The sequence below is a fragment of the Pinus tabuliformis genome, chromosome 3_2, assembly GCF_031772625.1.
Source record: "Pinus tabuliformis cultivar Carrire ecotype Pingquan chromosome 3_2, CPIR1, whole genome shotgun sequence".
Lineage (NCBI taxonomy): Eukaryota > Viridiplantae > Streptophyta > Pinopsida > Pinales > Pinaceae > Pinus > Pinus tabuliformis.
In genome coordinates, this window is record NC_142302.1 from 660,799,845 (window position 1) to 660,806,413 (window position 6,569).

Consider the following 6,569-nt stretch of genomic DNA (forward strand, 5'->3'; position numbering starts at 1 on the left):
TCCATGTCATTGATGTGGGATTCATTAAGGCCCTCCTATGACGGATCACTTCTTGTCGACATCAGCTCATTATCCAAGAAGTTGATCTAGGAACACCCCATTCAGTACTTTGAAGCTTGCATGCCTTAATGGCAAGTTTCTCACTTCCGGCGACAGGTTTACATCAATGACCTTCGACCGAAAGATTTTGCGTGGTGTTCGACGCCAAGTCCTTTATTCACACCACGTGAATTGTACTGCAGTACCTTGAGGATCATTATCATTACCGGTGATTCCTCTCGCGCTTGTTAACAGTTTACATCATTGACTGGTAATCAAGCGATGTCTTTCCATGTTCGACTTCAAAACATGTTTCACATGGATCGACTTGTACTTCGAGTGAAGATCGGACGAGATTGAAGACTCCGGATCTAGTTTCATCCATCCGGGCTGTGATATATATTCAGGAAAATAAAGACATTGAAATGTACAACGTTGCAGCATAGATAATCATCCTACCAAAAGGATGATGGCTCTATCAGAATCATCAGTCTACCATCAGACGATTGTCTGTCCTATGTACATGAAAATGAATTTATAAACCTGAGCATGGGAATGCCTGCCTTAGCTAGATCATGAAAACAATATGAAGATAATGTATTGTATTGTATCTTATTACAGGTCTCCTCCCAGCATTGAAAGAACTTCGGATTCTCCTAATAAAGCATTTCACCCGATAAACGGCCTCATACTTTAGGGGGCAAATGTTATAGACATTTTTGTGCCTTACAGCTCTAAGCATGAAATGTCCATAAACCAAGGGATCCTAAGTCCCTAAAAGTGTTGTTCCAACCCCTAAAGGAACAAGGTCAACAAATTACAGCTTCTCCCAGAAGTTCTCCACCAGAAACTGCTCAGAATAAGTCAAATCAGGATCATTTCAGCTGCTCCACTAGCCAAGTGCGTTGCAGAGCACCTAAATACACTAGCTAGGTGCGTTGCAACGCACCTAAATGCACTACCAGGGTGCGTTGAGTGGGAAATGACAAATGGCAGTGTCATTCCGCGAGGTGGAAAGACAATGGAAGCTTCCAGAATCTTCTCCTATGACACTTGCCTCACTGAGTTCGACCAAGGATGAGTAAGAGGCTTTCAGTCTCCAAGTGGAAGCAAGAACTGACAGAGAGAAGCCACTAATCAAATCACAAGCTGACTCATCCTCCTTGCATACATCTATATATGGATCCCTCATCCCAGAGATCCAGAGGCTGGAATTTTGCACATTGTAAGGAATTGCTGTTGGTTTTGAGACAAATATCAGACTATTGGGTGATTTATGCTTTGTTGGAGGTGAAGAGGGGCTTCTTTGCTGGGAGGTTGATGCTGGGTCAGGAACCATCGGTTGTAACTCCTCCTGGATCTTCTTGTATATCAATAAAACTATTTGAGTGTTTCCTCCATGCTTTTGTATCATTGATGCTTGATGTATTTGTATGGTTAACTTGAATCTGATCCTAAGTTATTTATGAATATAAATCCATGTCTTTGTATAGTTTTCTTCTTCTGTGATCTTACAGGTACTTGGTGAAGCTGGGCAAGTAAGAGAGCAGGTAGCTGGAAGCTGTCAAAGAAGAGAGGGATTGAATCAAAGGATAAGCGCAAGATACAGGTCGGTCCTTTCTATTCCTCTTTTTTTATAGTTCATAAAGGAAATACAAAAGTAGTTTTCTCTGTTTGTTTCTAAGGCAGCTGTCACACCTTAGTGGGATAGAGCAGTTCTAAATAGACACTTTTCCCTATAACAAGGGGACAGTGCTCTACAGAGTACCCTTGAGTGAGAGATAGTGCTTTGCAGCACAGTTAGGCCCTCTTTAACCTGCGCTGATCCACCTTATGGAAAAGTTTCACCTTTGGATTGGGTTTTTTCTCCAAATTTCCTTATGTTTATGCTTACTGAAAGATCAATGATTGTAGTATCTCTAAAGTCAATTTGTATTCCCTATTTCCAGCCCTACTTTAGCTTGATTTATTAATGTTTCTAAAATGATTTCTTTATCATTATCATTTCATTGCAAAAGTTAGATTATAGTCGATTTATCTTTGTTAAAAAGAAAGTGTTGTAAAAGTCTTCATTTCTTTCGAAAAGGAACTATCGTAAAGTCTTTGCTCTTGCAAAAAGATTGATTGATTGTATGTGCATTAGTTTCCTTTTGTTCATCTTAACATTAAGGAAATTGAAAAGAAAAACTTGCATCATTCATATTGTAGTTTGTGAATGGTTGAAAGGAATAGCTAGGGAAATTGCATTAGATGTGCTCTTTTCACTTTGTCAAAGATCTGATTTCTTTATCCCTAGTAGCTAAGGTTTTCATTGTTAAATTGAATGAGAAGAATGCTTATCATATTAGTTGCATTTTAGGAATTGCAAACATACATCATGTGGTGAACCTTGAAAGGAAAATTGTTAAGAAGATCAACTTAAAATTCACCTGAATTAACCTAATGGAGCATTGTCACCTAACACAAAACATTTAGAGGTTCTAGGCTAGAAACGTGTTTCAGCATCGTAAAACATAACAGCTGTCGCTAACTTGTCTGCAATACATTCCGAGTGTGATACCTCATTCCACATACGTGAGTATATTGTAGCTCGTCCATGTACCTTCGGGTATATAGGGCAGTGTTACAGTACGTAAAGTATATGTGAATGATCTCATTGTGCGGTTTTGCATTAGACAACGCTAATACGGATTGGGCCTCCACGTACTTTCAGGTATATATGGGAAGACAACACTAGGTTGCTATCCAACCTTAGGTAACCGAGTCAGCCACCTTGTACACTATGATACACCGAACACAGAATTTAGGGAGATTGCCTGCTCGTACTTCTCAGTTCGCCGGGAGGTATTCTACAGTTCACAATTGCTTGGTAAACCTTTTGCCTAGATTATCCCTTTTTTGTTTTGTTAGGTCACTTTGATTAAAATAAAACTAATTGACCGTGATAACATCCTCCACGCTCACTCCTTTGTTGATCTTAAGTTGATACATATGGCGACAAATCCGAAGTCCACTAATCAAGGAATTCCTTTTGATGGGAATCCTAGTCCTTTTCCTCCTTTTGGAAATATTGGTGCTCCTTATATGACTACATTGTCCCTTGTTGAATTGAGGCTTCTGTGATCCATATCGTTTAAGAGAGATTTTCTTTTTTTTTTCAGCGTAAATCACATGATATTTCATCTGTCAACGCATTTCGAACCAACCAGTGTGATTCATCGTCAAGACAAGTTGAAGAATCAAATCTAGATTGCATGTTAAATAGATAGAGCAGAACATCCAATGGCTATAATGTTTGACCAGTCAACGACTATATTGACTTAACCGTTGCCTGGTCAAAAATTATAGCTGTTGGATGTTCTGCTCTATCTATTTAACATGCAATCTAGATCTGATTCTTCAACTTGTCCTGACGATGAACCACACTAGTTGGTTCGAAACACGTCGACAAATGAAATATCATGTGATTTACGCTGAAAAAAAATTCTCTCTTATACATTGTACCTTTCGAGACTTACCATTGGCTTGCTAGTATTATTGTTTTCAACCTCCTTCGTTCAAAATGTCGTGATTTCTCCGCAATCGAGTACTCTTCCACATGGACAAAATCAACCTCCAGTTGATCCTAAAGTTGACCTTTTGCCTTCTTCCTCGGTTGTTTCTTCCTTTTCGCCGGTGAAAGTATTGGTACTAGTAACTAGGTGGCTAAGAAGAAGAAGAAGAAGAAGAAAATTTAGCAGGGGGCCAACCAAGCAACCACTGATTTGAATGCAACTTCTAAGGAGAAACCATCCGATAAGCCTCACAAATTTTGATATCCATGCAAAATTTGTATGGGAGACCATCTTCTTTGAAATTGTTATGATATTCCTCAGATCTTAGAAGAATGGTCTTCCCGTTCACATCATCTTGTGTCATCAAATTCTAAAGATCATGCTAGTGACACACCATCAACTAGTGGTAGTAAAGTTCATGGAAAGAAGGTTAAAGTTAAGTTTCCCTATAGGTTATGTGAAGGGAATCACCCCATTCACCTTTGTCCCTATCTGGATGAAGCCAAAAAAGTGTTGGATAATCATCCTGCTTCACCGCAGTAATTTCCATCTAGTTACAGGAAACTATCCCTTAATCCTTCACTAGTTGATAAAGTGATTGACCCAAATCAACCGTCGGTCAAACCCACTCTCTCTGAATGTGAATCCCATGAGTCTATACCTGACTAATCACAGGTCGAGGAAACAGTTGACCCAATTTCACCTTCAGTTAATCGTACCTTTCCCGTAGAGAGTGAGTATGATACCACTCAGGTTCTTTTTGTTTCTTCACATTCTAATGAGCTTGGAGACAACCCTCCTCTTCCATCAAGACAGGAGGAAAATACTCTTGTTATCGTAACACAAGGGGATAATACTCTCGTTTCTACGATACCCCCTCCAAGTAGTCTGGTCACTTCTTTTGATTGGAATCGACTAGTAGGATGTTTTCTTCCTTCTTATGTGCCTTCTAGATCATAGTACAGGTTTGTAATATGATTTTATTTGGCACTATTATAGATGAAGGTGCATCTGTGAGTATCCTTTCCTCTACTACTTGGCAAGCGCTCAGTTCACTTCCACTTGTGCCTGTTACCCAAAATTTGTTGGCTTTTAATAGAGGAACCAGTCAACCATTAGGGATCCTTCCTCAGTTGCCTATTACTTTGGGAGGAAAAATAATTTATCTGAATGTGATGGTAGTCTAAGGCCCTTTAGATTACAATTTACTTCTTGGGCACGACTATGTTTATGACATGAGAGCTATTGTTTCGACACTCTTTCGATTGATGTGTTTCCCGCATGAAGGCTGAATTGTCACTATTGACCAAATTTCATTTCCCAGTCCAAATATGGCTTCCAGTCAACCATCTTCCCTAAATGGTCCTTTTGGACCAATGGTATCATCCCCACCACGGGTTAATTATGTGGCAACCCGTTCCATGCCTACATCAATTGACAATCAATTCAGTGATGTTGTACATTATGTACTAAGGGCATTGGAACTAGATCTCTCTAATGGATTCCTTGCTACAGATCCCTTCCAGAGCATTATTCTCCCATCAGATGAGAACCTCTTGGAAGTCATTACCTTTTATGGGTCGTGATCAAGGAATACGAGGATAGTTTTTTGTCTTGTGTCAACCTTGTTAAAAAATGAAACAAGGAATATGAGGATAGTTTTTTTACTATGTCAACCTCATTAAAAATTGAAACAAAGGGTATGAACATAGTTCCTTGTCTTGTGTCAAGCTCGTTAAAAAATGAAACAAGGAATATGAGGATAGTTTCTTGTCTTGTTTCAAGCTCGTTAAAAAATGAAACAAGGAGTACGAGGATAGTTCGTTGTGTTGTCTCAACCTCGTTAAAAAATGAAACAAGGAATATGAGGATAGTTCTTTTATTGTGTCAACCTCATTAAAAAATGAAACAATTCCCATGAGGATAGTTCTTGGTCTTGTGTCAACCTCGTTAAAAAATGAAACAAAGGGTATGAGCATAGTTCCTTGTCTTATGTCAAGCTCGTTAAAAAATGAAATAAGGAATACGAGGACAGTTCCTTGTCTTGTGTCAAGCTCATTAAAAAATGAAACAAGGAGTATGAGCATAGTTCCTTGTCTTGTGTCAATCTTGTTAAAAAATAAAACAAGGAATCTGAGTAGAGTTCCTTGTCTTGTGTCAAGCTCATTAAAAAATGAAACAAGGTCCCCTTGAGCAAAGTTCCAAGTTGAGTCTTTGAGTAGATCTCGTAAATTCCCAGTCAAGTCTTTCACTTGATCTCGTAAATGAACCTTCATTCCTTCCACCTGATAGGCATGAGTAGTCTACTTAGGTGAATGTAATGAAGCTTGGGGGGCATGCACCTAGAATCGAGTCATCATGCTGGGGGCATGTAAACCAATCCAAGCATATTTTTTCATGATTCAAGCTTGTGTAAAAATGAAACTGAATTCAAGCATAGCTCTTCGTTTCAAGCTTATGTAAAAATGAAACTGAATTCAAGCATAGTTCTTCGTTTCAAGCTTGCCTAAAAATGAAACTGAATCCAAGCATAGTTTTTTGTTTCAAGCTTGTGTAAAAATGAACCCATTTCCATTTTAACCCTCATGATTTCCATTCTATCAGTGTTTTCCATCATATGAGCCTCGATTTTTCTCCTTGCAACATCACTTTCTGCTTGGCCGATCATACACTTTCACTTGGTTGTTTCACCCTTTTTTAGGAATAGTTGCAATGAGTGGTATTATTAGCCAACCTCTTCACATAAATCAACATGTTTTGAGAAGTTCCAACGTCACCAAAACTAGTTGCTACCCTAGACACCACTCGTTCCTCAAAGTGGAGTCCTCTTTAAGCTCTTTTCAGACTCTTGAAATATGAAAAGACTGTCGAGCGATTGTCCTTTTCAGCTCATTAACAGATTGGAAACGACATCTACTCAGTATAAGTTTAACCCTTTTTCAAGCTGAGATAGATTATTTACGAAAAAGGAATACG